Source organism: Oryzias latipes, chromosome 13 (genome assembly GCF_053564925.1).
Source record: "Oryzias latipes strain Hd-rR chromosome 13, Olatipes_Hd-rR_3.1".
In the NCBI taxonomy this organism is placed as follows: domain Eukaryota; kingdom Metazoa; phylum Chordata; class Actinopteri; order Beloniformes; family Adrianichthyidae; genus Oryzias; species Oryzias latipes.
In genome coordinates this window covers 8,467,450-8,481,363 of record NC_136249.1, presented here as the reverse complement: position 1 = coordinate 8,481,363, position 13,914 = coordinate 8,467,450, and the positions used below count along the sequence as shown (strand labels likewise).

At 42.2% G+C, this 13,914-nt stretch overlaps 5 non-coding genes across 5 annotated transcripts; all 5 read right to left on the bottom strand.

The window, feature by feature from the left end:
- Positions 1-2,221: 2,221 nt before the first annotated feature.
- Positions 2,222-2,303, bottom strand: trnal-cag (transfer RNA leucine (anticodon CAG)). Its single transcript has one exon. It is a non-coding gene; the product is annotated as a tRNA-Leu (tRNA).
- A 3,197-nt stretch (positions 2,304-5,500) lies between these two features.
- trnal-cag (transfer RNA leucine (anticodon CAG)) lies at positions 5,501-5,582 on the bottom strand. The gene has a single exon. It is a non-coding gene; the product is annotated as a tRNA-Leu (tRNA).
- Positions 5,583-6,488: 906 nt separating this feature from the next.
- On the bottom strand, positions 6,489-6,570 carry trnal-cag (transfer RNA leucine (anticodon CAG)). The gene has a single exon. It is a non-coding gene; the product is annotated as a tRNA-Leu (tRNA).
- A 914-nt stretch (positions 6,571-7,484) lies between these two features.
- trnal-cag (transfer RNA leucine (anticodon CAG)) lies at positions 7,485-7,566 on the bottom strand. The gene has a single exon. It is a non-coding gene; the product is annotated as a tRNA-Leu (tRNA).
- Positions 7,567-9,488: 1,922 nt separating this feature from the next.
- Positions 9,489-9,570, bottom strand: trnal-cag (transfer RNA leucine (anticodon CAG)). Its single transcript has one exon. It is a non-coding gene; the product is annotated as a tRNA-Leu (tRNA).
- Between the last annotated feature and the right edge of the window lie 4,344 nt (positions 9,571-13,914).

Here is a 13,914-nt window from a genome sequence, read left to right as displayed (position 1 = left end):
CGTACCGGTAATTGTAATGTAAAAATACAATCAAAAAGGATCAGAAATGCATAGAATTCAATAGGATAATACTAAACTTTAACTAAACAGACTAAACTTAACTGGACATCCCTGCCAGTGGAGCCTTCTTCGTGGTAAGGAAAAACTCCTAAAAAAATCAGATTCGGGAAAAAATGAAGAAACCTCAGGGGTGCCCACATGAAGGAGGGATCCTCCCCCAGGATGGACAGGCGATTTACCAGAACTCATAGAGAAAAATTAACTTAGCTAACTCTACAACTACATATTTAAAGTCCAGCAAATGATCTTCATCCAGATGAATTTGGGGGCGGCTGGGGGCGCGAGTCGAGCCGGAGACAGGATCCACAACCAGGTGTAGAAGCAGTAATAGAGGCGAGCCAGAAACGAGGTACACGGTCAGGTACAGGAGCACGGATGAGCCAACAAGGAGGAAAGTAGGAAAGAGGGACATTACATGACTCGCACTGCACCAAACAGAGGCATGGAGAACTAAATGATAAGTAATGATCAAGAATAGAGGAGAGAAGGAGAGTACAAATAGGCAAGAATAGAGGACAGAATCCCAGTGTACCATAGTTTCCCCAGCTTCGATCTTCAAGTAGCCTACTAATAACCAATTCTTATTGTTAAGTTTAATTTAAACAAATTAAAGGTAATTAAAGGTAAATATTATCTGAACACTAGCCAGTCTGACAAAAAGCCTGTCCAAAGAGAAATTTTTTCAGTCTAACTTTGAATATGGAAACTGTTTCTGCCTCTCTTATATGAGCCATAAAACAGGGTCAGGACAGCATTACTTATGGAAAAAATATACAAGATCTCAGTAGTTTTAGATCAATAGAGTGAAAATAGACTGCTTAGCCTTTGGTTGATTTGTTGAAAATCTGACAAAAACATCAAGAGCTAATAAAGCAAGTTTTGTTACTGGTCAGCAGATATATGGCAGACTTTATTTGAAGAGGACAGCAGTAGGAATTATAGTAATCAGAATGTCAGAAGTAGAATTTGAACCCACACCTCTTACAAGAATACAACCTAAACGCAGTGCCTTGGACCGCTCGGCCATCCGGACATTCTCTGTGCAAGTAAAAGTCGCTTCTGGCAACGTGTTTCAACTCCTAATGACTTAGTGAAACAGTCAAGCACTTGTAGCCTTCGCTCAGTGTTGTAATCACAAATGTCTGTTAGGGTTATGTAATTATCATTTGCTTACACGCTATTATCACCATGATATGGTTGTCTAAGTTCTATCTTTCAGTAAGAAAACAATGACTTGAAAAGTTCTGATTATACAAGAATATGATTTTCCTGTACTGCTTGATTGAATGACCTACTTTTATGTTATCAACCCTGGCCACCAATAAAACCAGACTGGATACACTGGGAAGGCAGAACTCCTCTGTGACATCTCCTGTGTGGTTCTTCTCTTTATTAAGGAAAAGTCAGAACCCTGACAATGTCAGCCATATTTGCAATAATCAACAATGACTTTATGAATACCAGATTTGTTTATGACTGAACTATTTATGTTAAATAGACTGTCTGTTTTACAATATATGTGCAGATGTAAACCATCAGTGCTTGTGTCTTATATGGCACCACTAACAATTGTGCTTCTTTTGTGTAGCAGCATTGAAAGGAAGGCATGACAGACTAGATTTTGATGGAGTTTCAAGAAAGGATTTTGTAAGTGGACCAAGATGCCCGACTTTGCATTAGGGCTAAGTTGTCAGAGTGATTTTTTCAAATGCAATGACTTGACACGTTTCTCGATAGCATGCAATGGTAAGCAGGTAACCATTAATCTCCGCTGCCTTGGTTTGAGGACAAATACAATGTATTTGTGTTACATTGACCTGATAATTTATGACCTTGGTCTTGAGATAAATTGTCAGTGGCATGGAATCCCATCTTACATATCCAGATACGTTGAAAACAACTTCCATAAATGCTTATGGAAAAAACAGATAAAATATCAGTAGGAGTTTTTAATGAATAGATTGATAACATATTGATTTGGCTTTGGTTAACTTGAGGCATGTGTGACAACAACGCTGAGAGCAAATAAAGGGAAATTTGTCAGAATAAGTTGAAATCAAACAAGCTATTAGGTGATGTTAGTGAAGAACAAATGCAGAGCAAAAGTCCATTAATGAGGACACCAATAGCCAGTGTAGAAGGTGCCTGACTGTTAGCTGAATTTCAGAAGTGGGATTTGAACCCACGCCTCTTACCAGACTGCGACCTGAACGCAGCGCCTTGAACCGCTCGGCCATCCTGACAACCTCTACAAAAAACAATGGCGAGTGCAATACAAAGAAGACCTATGTGCTTAACAACTACTTGTCTGTTATGCCCAATGGTAAAGCACCAGGGCCTGACGGCTTTCCTGCTGAGTTTTATAAAGAATTCTGGGAACAACTGGCACCAACATTTTATAAAACGGTCACATCTATTAATGAGAGCCAACCAATGCCACCTAACATGAACTCAGCCAACATAATTCTTCTTCTAAAACCAGACAAAGATCCCACTAGCCCTTCAAGGTATCGCCCTATTTCTCTAATCAATGCAGATGTAAAAATCATCTGCAAAGCACTAGCACAGAGAATAGAAAAAATCACTCCTCACATAATTCACCAAACTGGATTCATCAAAGGCAGACACTCGGATGATAATGTCCGTAGACTAGTTAATATAATAGACTTTGCTACCATTGAAAACCAGGAAATGACGGTACTATCGCTGGATGCTGAAAAAGCCTAAGTCTACCAGTTGTCCCCAACTTACCCCCTTCCTCATATAACCTCATATTAGGGTGAGGGGGTGGGGGGTCTAGCCTGCGATGCGCCTTGGGGGGGGGCTACTTGGCAGTGGCCCCCCTCCTATGGTTGCCGTATGGAGTGGGCTCCCCCTCTTTCGGTTTTATTTGCACCTTAGACATGTAGGGTCCTTGGTAGGGGGGGTGCTTGGACATCACTGCCAGCAAGCAGCAGATGTCCTCCTGGCACCCTACCCGCCAATTTTAACCGCACCTTAGACATTTAGGGCCCCTTGGTGGGGAGGGTGAGGGGACATCACTGTGAGTAATCAGGAGATGTCCCCTCAGTGCCCTACTTGCCAATTTTAACTGCACCCCCCTTAGTACACACACCCCTCCCCCTTCAATATATACATTCCAACATAAACACACACACATGCACACACACACCCTCTCAAAAACACATACACGCACACACATTTTGCAAGGAAGGTGGGACCTGGGTCCATCTGTCCCCTACCCCTTCCCTGGTGGGGGGTGCGGGCCCCTTGGCGATGGCGGCCGTGTCCCTTGGGTGCCGGCTCCCTGGGCCCGGCGGTGCTCTCTCCGCATGGTGGGGGGGTTCATATTACACCTGAGCCGGGGGGTGTTCGTGTCCCTGGGGGGTGGGTCCTGGTCCTTGGCCCTGAGCGCTGGGCCCCGCCAAACTTCCAACATGGCCGAGCCTGGTCGGGCCGTATTTATAACACCCCTTGTGGGCCACCCTTTTTTCCCCGGGGTTCCCCCCTCCTGGGCGGGGGCGGCGGGCCCCTGCCTTGCTCCTCCCTGGACCAACCGTGGGCCGGGTGGGTGGCTGCCTGGAGTGCGGAGCGGGTCTCCCTTGGGGGGTCCTGGCTCGTACCTGGGGTTGGGGCGGGGGGATGCCCGGAACTCCTGGGTGGTGGTGGGGTGCTCGTCTGGGGCTGTGGGCGTCCTTCTCCGGTGGGGCCCTGCGTTGGGCTCTTCCGGCGCGGCGGGGGGGCTGCTTTCATGGTTGGGCTGGGGCGGCGCTCTCTTTCCCTCCGTGCCTCCCTGCTCTCAGGCTCTGGGGGCCTTGCGGCGGTCCTGCTGGCCCTGGCCTGGGTGGCGGTCTTGGTCGCCCGGGGGGCGGTTGTTCCCTGCCTGTTCCCGTGTGGCGTTGGGGGATTTCCGGCTGCTGCTGCGGCGGGGGTCTGGGTGTGGGGGTGGCTAGGCGCTCCTCCTCCTTCTTTTCACATTCCACCATCCATTTTAGAAGAACATAAACACTCACCTGAGCACAGGTGTTAGCTCACCTTTGCACTTATAGTTTGCATGATTGAATGAATGAAAGATTTCACACTAGTTGGTTTAAAGGAATAGGTATGCGTTCGTGAACACTATCTGTTTTGTGTACATGTTGACATGTGAACATTTTTTGAAGCTAGCAGGTGTGTTGATAATATTTGAGTGTGTGTGAACAGGCCCCGCCCTATTTGTACTACATTTGAACTGTACCGTAATGATAAACAACCAGTAAACCTGTCTGCTTCATGCTGCTTCATGGTCTTACCCCCACCCGCCCTCTCTCACTATAGCCCCCCCCCTCTGACATCCCTCCCTCTTCTTCCCTTCTTTCCTTTTCCGTCCGGTCCAACACCAAAGATTTTCAATCATGGTTGAAATGAATAAAGTTTGGCCTCAATTACAAAAGGGGTTTGTTCAGTCACACCTTTGGTTTGTCTGAAGATTAATAACCCCTCTTGTTAAAGTAAAATATGTCCAACACAAGAGTCCATCAGCTCTCATCTGCCTGCCCAGTTGTTGGACTGGACAAGTTTAAAAAAATAGTAAAAAAAAAATAATAATAATAATAAAAAATAAATAAATGAAAGATGGGAGTAATTGTCACCTCTGGCAACCAGTTTCAACTCCTAATGACTAAGTGAAAAAGCCAAGAACTTGTACCAGTATACAATGTCGTGGAACTCTTTTCTGGTGGTAGCACCAGGATGTTCCGCAGTCTACGGTATTGAGGAAACCTTGAATGTTGATAGAAATGAATAGCCACTGTGTTTCAGCTCCACATTAAATGCTGCTTCTTTGTTTGCTTTGCAATTTCAAAGCACGTATCTCCTTCTTTGTGTCCATTCTTACATTTTTATGACTCTGGTAGAAGATTTGGATTTGATTGTAAATAGAACAAAGTACAGAGGAACATATAGAGTAAGTGGCAAGTTGGCACATGAGGTGTAAGGCAGCCTGGATAGGAGATCCAGACTTTGATTGAATGAAAGATGGGAGTAATTGTCACCTCTGGTAACCAGTTTCAACTCCTAATGACTAAGTGAAACAGTCAAGAACTCGTAGCCTTCGCTCAGTGTTGTAATCACAAATATGTCAGCCATATTTGCAATAATCAACAATGACTTTATGAATACCAGATTTGTTGAAAACAACTTCCATAAATGCTTATGGAAAAAAACAGAAAAAATATCAGGAGGAGTTTTTAATGAATAGATTGATAACATATTGATTTGCCTTTGGTTAATATGTAGCATGTGTGACAACAATGTTGAGAGCAAATAAAGGAAGTTTTGTCTGAATAAGTTAAAATGAAGCAAGCTATTAGTTGATGTTAATAGAGAACAAATGCAGAGCAGAGTTCCATTGATGTAGACACCAATAGCTAGTGTAGAAGTAGCCTGACTGTTGGCTGAATGTCAGAAGTGGGATTTGAACCCACGCCTCTTACGAGACTGCGACCTGAACGCAGCGCCTTGGACCGCTCGGCCATCCTGACATCCTCTACAAAAGCCAATGGGGCGTGCAATACAAAGATGACCTATGTGCTTAACAACTGCTTGTCTGTTCAGAAGGCAAAGATTGATTGGTGAAAACGGCCTTTCCCTTTTTAACTGAATTTACACTACTGAGATGTTTGTGTTGGTAAGGACCCATGATACTCAACAGTTACAATGTCGTGGAACTCTTGTCTGGTGGTAGCACCAGGATGTTCCGCAGTCTACGGTATTGAGGAAACTTTGAGTGTTGATAGAAATGAACAGCCACTGTGTTTCAGCTCCACATTAAGTGCTGCTTCTTTGTTTGCTTTGAAATTTAAAAGCACGTGTCTCCCTTTTTGTGTACATTCTTACATTTTTATGACTCTGGTAGAAGATTTGGATTAGATTGTAAATAGAACAAAGTACAGAAGAACATATAGAGTAAGTGGCAAGTTGGCACATGAGGTGTAAGGCAGTCTGGATGGGAGATCCAGACTTTGATTGAATGAAAGATGGGAGTAATTGTCACCTCTGGCAACCAGTTTCAACTCCTAATGACTAAGTGAAACAGTCATTCGCTCAGTGTTGTAATCACAAATATGTCAGCCATATTTGCAATAATCAACAATGACTTTATGAATACCAGATTTGTTGAAAACAACTTCCATAAATGCTTATGGAAAAAAACAGACAAAATATAAGGAGGAGTTTTTAATGAATAGATTGATAACATATTGATTTGCCTTTGGTTAATTTGTAGCATGTGTGACAACAATGTTGAGAGCAAATAAAGTAAGTTTTGTCTGAATAAGATCAAATCAAACAAGCTATTAGGTGATGTTAATAGAGAGTAAATGCACAGCAGAGTTCCATTGATGAGAACGCCAATAGCTAGTGTAGAAGTAGCTTGCCTGTTGGTTGAATGTCAGAAGTGGGATTTGAACCCACGCCTCTTACGAGACTGCGACCTGAACGCAGCGCCTTGGACCGCTCGGCCATCCTGACATCCTCTACAAAAAACAATGGCGAGTGCAATACAAAGAAGACCTATGCGCTTAACAACTGCTTGTCTGCTCAGAAGGCAAAGATTGATTGGTGAAAACGGCCTTTCCTTTTTTAACTGAATTTACACTACTGAGATGTTTGTTTTGGTAATGACCCATGATACTCAACAGTTACAATGTTGTGGAACTCTTGTCTGGTGGTAGCACCAGGATGTTCTGCAGTCTACGGTATTGAGGAAACCTTGAATGTTGATAGAAATGAACAGCCACTGTGTTTCAGCTCCACATTAAATGCTGCTTCTTTGTTTGCTTTGAAATTTCAAAGCACGTATCTCCTTCTTTGTGTCTATTCTTACATTTTTATGACTCTGGTAGAAGATTTGGATTTGATTGTAAATAGAACAAAGTACAGAGGAACATATAGAGTAAGTGGCAAGTTGGCACATGAGGTGTAAGCCAGCCTGGAAGGGAGATCCAGACTTTGATTGAATGAAAGATGGGAGTAATTGTCACCTCTGGCAACCAGTTTCAACTCGACTAAGTGAAAAAGCCAAGAACTTGTAGCCTCCGCTCAGTGTTGTAATCACAAATATGTGAGCCATATCTGCAATAATCAACAATGACTTTTTGAATACCAGATTTGTTGAAAACAACTTCCATAAATGCTTATGGAAAAAAACAGACAAAATATCAGGAGGAGTTTTTAATGAATAGATTGATAACATATTGATTTGCCTTTGGTTAATTTGTAGCATGTGTGACAACAATGTTGAGAGCAAATAAAGTAAGTTTTGTCTGAATAAGTTAAAATGAAGCAAGCTATCAGTTGATGTTAATAGAGAACAAATGCAGAGCAGAGTTCCATTGATGAGAACACCAATAGCTAGTGTAGAAGTAGCCTGCCTGTTGGCCGAATGTCAGAGGTGGGATTTGAACCCACGCCTCTTACAAGACTGCGACCTGAACGCAGCGCCTTGGACCGCTCGGCCATCCTGACATCCTCTACAGAAGCCAATGGCGAGTGCAATACAAAGAAGACCTATGTGCTTAACAGCTGCTTGTCTGTTCAGAAGGCAAAGATTGATTGGTGAAAACGGCCTTTCCTTTTTTAATTGAATTTACACTACTGAGAAGTTTTTTCTTGGTAAGGACCCATGACACTCAACAGTTACAATGTCGTGGAACTCTTGTCTGGTGGTAGCACCAGGATGTTCCGCAGTCTACGGTATTGAGGAAACTTTGAGTGTTGATAGAAATGAACAGCCACTGTGTTTCAGCTCCACATTAAGTGCTGCTTCTTTGTTTGCTTTGAAATTTCAAAGCACGTGTCTCCCTCTTTGTGTCCATTCTTACATTTTTATGACTCTGGTAGAAGATTTGGATTTGATTGTAAATAGAACAAAGTACAGAGGAACATATAGAGTAAGTGGCAAGTTGGTACATGAGGTGTAAGCCAGCCTGGATAGGAGATCCAGACTTTGATTGAATGAAAGATGGGAGTAATTGTCACCTCTGGCAACCAGTTTCAACTCCTAATGACTAAGTGAAACAGTCAAGAACTTGTAGCCTTCGCTCAGTGTTGTAATCACAAATATGTCAGCCATATTTGCAATAGACAACAATGACTTTATGAATACCAGATTTGTTGAAAACAACTTCCATAAATGCTTATGGAAAAAAACAGACAAAATATCAGGAGGAGTTTTTAATGAAAAGATTGATAACATATTGATTTGCATTAGGTTAATTTGTAGCATGTGTGACAACAATGTTGAGAGCAAATAAAGTAAGTTTTGTCTGAATAAGTTAAAATGAAAAAAGCTATTAGTTAATGTTAATAGAGAATAAATGCAGAGCAGAGTTCCATTGATGAGAACGCCAATAGCTAGTGTAGAAGTAGCCTGACTGTTGGCTGAATGTCAGAAGTGGGATTTGAACCCATGCCTTTTACGAGACTGCGACCTGAACGCAGCGCCTTGGACCGCTCGTCCATCCTGACATCCTCTACAAAAACCAATGGCGAGTGCAATACAAAGAAGACCTATGTGCTTAACAACTGCTTGTCTGTTCAGAAGGCAAAGATTGATTGATGAAAACAGCCTTTCCTTTTTTAACAGAATTTACACTACTGAGAAGTTTTTTTTTGGTAAGGACCCATGATACTCAACAGTTATAATGTCGTGGAACTCTTGTCTGGTGGTAGCACCAGGATGTTCCGCAGTCTACGGTATTGAGGAAACTTTGAGTGTTGATAGAAATGAACAGCCACTGTGTTTCAGCTCCACATTAAGTGCTGCTTCTTTGTTTGCTTTGAAATTTCAAAGCACGTGTCTCCCTCTTTGTGTCCATTCTTACATTTTTATGACTCTGGTAGAAGATTTGGATTTGATTGTAAATAGAACAAAGTACAGAGGAACATATAGAGTAAGTGGCAAGTTGGCACATGAGGTGTAAGGCAGCCTGGATAGGAGATCCAGACTTTGATTGAATGAAAGATGGGAGTAATTGTCACCTCTGGCAACCAGTTTCAACTCCTAATGACTAAGTGAAAAAACCAAGAACTTGTAGCCTTCGCTCAGTGTTGTAATCACAAATATGTCAGCCATATTTGCAATAGACAACAATGACTTTATGAATACCAGATTTGTTGAAAACAACTTCCATAAATGCTTATGGAAAAAAACAGACAAAATATCAGGAGGAGTTTTTAATGAATAGATTGATAACATATTGATTTGCCTTTGGTTAATATGTAGCATGTGTGACAACAATGTTGAGAGCAAATAAAGTAAGTTTTGTCTGAATAAGTTAAAATGAAGCAAGCTATTAGTTGATGTTAATAGAGAATAAATGCAGAGCAGAGTTCCATTGATGAGGACACCAATAGGTAGTGTAGAAGTAGCCTGACTGTTGGCTGAATGTCAGAAGTGGGATTTGAACCCACGCCTCTTACGAGACTGCGACCTGAACGCAGCGCCTTGGACCGCTCGTCCATCCTGACATCCTCTGCAAAAGCCAATGGTGAGTGCAATACAAAGAAGACCTATGTGCTTAACAACTGCTCGTCTGTTCAGAAGGCAAAGATTGATTGGTGAAAATGGCCTTTACTTTTTTAACTCAATTTACACTACTGAGATGTTTGTCTTGGTAATGACCCATGATACTCAACAGTTACAATGTCGTTGAACTCTTGTCTGGTGGTAGCACCAGGATGTTCTGCAGTCTACGGTATTGAGGAAACCTTGAATGTTGATAGAAATGAACAGCCACTGTGTTTCAGCTCCACATTAAATGCTGCTTTTTTGTTTGCTTTGAAATTTCAAAGCACGTGTCTCCCTCTTTGTGTCCATTCTTACATTTTTATGACTCTGGTAGAAGATTTGGATTTGATTCTAAATAGAACAAAGTACAGAGGAACATATAGAGTAAGTGGCAAGTTGGCACATGAGGTGTAAGGCAGCCTGGATGGGAGATCCAGACTTTGATTGAATGAAAGATGGGAGTAAGTGTCACCTCTGGCAACCAGTTTCAACTCCTAATGACTAAGTGAAAAAGCCAAGAACTTGTAGCCTTCGCTCAGTGTTGTAATCACAAATATGTCAGCCATATTTGCAATAATCAACAATGACTTTATGAATACCAGATTTGTTGAAAACAACTTCCATAAATGCTTATGGAAAAAAACAGACAAATATCAGGAGGAGTTTTTAATGAAAAGATTGATAACATATTGATTTGCCTTTGGTTAATTTGTAGCATGTGTGACAACAATGTTGAGAGCAAATAAAGTAAGTTTAGTCTGAATAAGTTAAAATGAAGCAAGCTATTAGTTGATGTTAATAGAGAATAAATGCACAGCAGAGTTCCATTGATGAGAACACCAATACCTAGTGTAAAAGTAGCCTTACTGTTGGCTGAATGTCAGAAGTGGGATTTGAACACACGCCTCTTACGAGACTGCGCCCTGAACACAGGGCCTTAGACCGCTCGGCCATCCTGACATCCTCTACAAAAGCCAATGGCGAGTGCAATACAAAGAAGACCTATGTGCTTAACAATTGCTTGTCTGTTCAGAAGGCAAAGATTGATTGGTGAAAACGGCCTTTCCTTTTTTAACTGAGATGTTTGTCTTGGTAATGACCCATGATACTCAACAGTTACAATGTTGTGGAACTCTTGTCTGGTGGTAGCACCAGGATGTTCTGCAGTCTACGGTATTGAGGAAACCTTGAATGTTGATAGAAATTAACAGCCACTGTGTTTCAGCTCCACATTAAATGCTGCTTTTTTGTTTTCTTTGAAATTTCAAAGCTCGTGTCTCCCTCTTTGTGTTCAATTCAATTCAATTCAATTTTATTTGTATAGCCCAAAATCACAACAACAGTCGTCTCGATGGGCTTCGAAGTAAAACATGAAATCAAGACAAGAGTTCAATAGAAAAATACTAAAATGAACTAACAAACTGACTAAGCTATACTGGCATCCCTGCCCTTAGACCCCCCTTCGCGGTAAGGAAAAACTCCCAAAAAAAACGGATTCCGGAAAAAACGAAGAAACCTCAGGGGTGCGCACATGAAGGAGGGATCCTCCCCCAGGACGGACAGGCGATTTACCAGAAATCTTAGAGAAGAATTAACTTATCTAAATCTACAACTACATATATAAAAGTCCAGCAGACGAGCTTCATCCAGCCGTGGTTGTGGGGACAGTCAAAGGCGCGAGTCGAGCCGGAGACAGGAACCACAGCCAGGTGTAGGAGCAGGAGCAGAGGCGAGGTACTCGGTCAGGTACAGAGCAGAGACGAGCCAGAGATGAGCCAGAGGCAGGATCCACAGCCAGGTGTAGGAGCAGGAGCAAAGGCGAGGTAAACGGTCAGGAACTGGAGCACGGATGAGCCAACTGGAGTCTGGAAGCACTCCCACTCCCCAGGAGGGGAGAGGAAAAGAGGGACAATACATGAATCGCACTGCACCAAACAGAGGCATGGAGAACTAAATGATAAATTATGATCAAGAATAGAGGAGAGGAAGGGTAGAAGTAAAAACAGGAAAGAGGACAGAACCCCAGTGCACCATAGTTACCCCAGCTTCAACTTCTAGCAGCCTTTTAAAAGAAATAGTTATTATTAAGTTTAATTTAAACAAATTAACATTAAGTTAAATAATCTCTGAATACTAACTAGTCTGACAATAAGCCTGTCCAAAGAGGAATGTTTTCAGTCTAGCTTTGAATGTAGAAACTGAGTCGGCCTCTCTTACATGAGCTAGGAGTTTATTCCATAAGACAGGGGCTTGGTGACTAAACGCTCTACCTCCAACCGTACTTTTACTAATTCTAGGAACCACAAGCAGTCCTGCATTTTGCGAGCGAAGTGTTCTCATTGGATGGTAAGGGACTATGAGGTCCTTAATATAGGACGGGGCCATTCCATGTAAGGCCTTATAGGTTAACAGGAAAATCTTGAACTTGATTCTGGAATCAACTGGGAGCCAATGGAGCGAAACTAACACAGGAGTGATGTGATCTCTTCTGCTAGTTCCAGCTAACAATCTAGCTGTTGCGTTCTGAACAAGCTGGAGACTTCTTAAGGAACTCTTAGGACACGCTGCTAACAAGGAGTTACAGTAATCCAGCCTCGACGTAACAAACGCATGGATGAGTTTTTCAGCATCACTCTTAGAAAGTATATTTCTGATCTTAGCAATATTCCGCAGGTGAAAAAAGGCAGTTCTGCACGCCTGAGATATGTGAGCCTTAAATGATAAATCCTGGTCAAGTAAAACCCCAAGGTTTCTAACTGTGGAATTGGGGGCTATACTTATGCCATCCAGGGAGACTATCTGAGCAGACAGAGTATCTCTGAGGTTTTTAGGACCAAGTATAATGACCTCAGTTTTTTCTGGGTTCAAGAGGAGGTAATTAATTGTCATCCAGGTCTTGATGTCACTGATGCAGGCGTTCAGTTTCTCTATCTGGTCATTCTGGTCAGGCTTCATAGATAAATACAACTGCGTATCGTCGGCATAACAATGAAAATTAATGCTGTGTTTCCTGATTATGTTTCCTAGGGGTAGCATATAAAGCGTAAACAGGATCGGTCCCAAGACTGAGCCCTGTGGGACTCCATAGTTGACTCGAGTGCACTGAGAGGAATGGCCATTTACATTAACGAACTGATACCTATCGGACAGATAGGATTTAAACCACTGGAGAGCAGATCCTCTGATCTCTATGTCCTGCTCTAATCTATGGAGTAAAATACCGTGGTCGATAGTGTCAAAGGCTGCACTGAGGTCCAACAGGACCAGAATAGAAAGTAGTCCCTTTTCTGAGGCCAATAACAAGTCATTAGAGACTCTAACTAGTGCAGTTTCCGTACTGTGGTGAGGTCTAAACCCCGACTGAAAGTCTTCAAAGTGGCTGTTGTCCTGTAGGTGGCAGTAAAGCTGCTTAACTACAACTCTTTCTAGGATTTTAGAAATAAAGGGCAGGTTTGATATCGGTCTATAGTTGGCCAAGATGCTAGGATCCAAACTGGGCTTTTTCAGAAGAGGTTTAACAACTGCATATTTAAAAGACTGTGGCACGTAACCCGTTTCCAGAGAGGCATTTATCATTGTTAATATGGGATCATTAATTAGGGGAAAAGTTTTTTTAAAAAGTCTAGTGGGAATTGGGTCTAACAGACACGTTGAGGATTTGGAGGACGTAATAATTGATGTTATTTCCGCTTGATCCACAGCAGTGAAGCAGTCTAATGTTACAGAGGTTTCTATGGATGCCTCCACTTCTACCGCTTCAGCCTGCTCTGGGCTGATAGTAGGAATAACTTGATTTAACTTATGTCTAATATTTGAGATTTTACTGTCGAAAAATGTAAGAAAATCATCAGAGCTGAGAGAAACAGGAACATGTGGTTCTACTGAGCTCTGACTGCGAGTTAATTTAGCAATAGTGCTAAAAAGAAATCTTGGATTATTTCCATTCTCTGATATTAAGGTTGAATAGTACTGGCTTCTAGCTCTACGCAGGGCTTTTTTATAATTTAAAAGGCTATGTTTCCAGGTATTCAGAGACTGCTCTGAACCGGAGCGGCGCCATTCCCTTTCCAACTTACGGGTTTCTTGTTTAAGAGAACGAGTTTCAGCGTTAAACCACGGTGCTACTCGGTTTTGTCTGACGAACTTAGGTTTCAAGGGGGCAACAACATCGAGTGTACTCCTGAGGGCTTGTAAGGCATCATTAACAAAGTGGTCATTTATATTAGGACTGATAATATGGGAGCTGGTCTCAGAGTATTTTCTCAGAATATCACTAAGTACTGGCTGAACTGTGTGTTTAAACT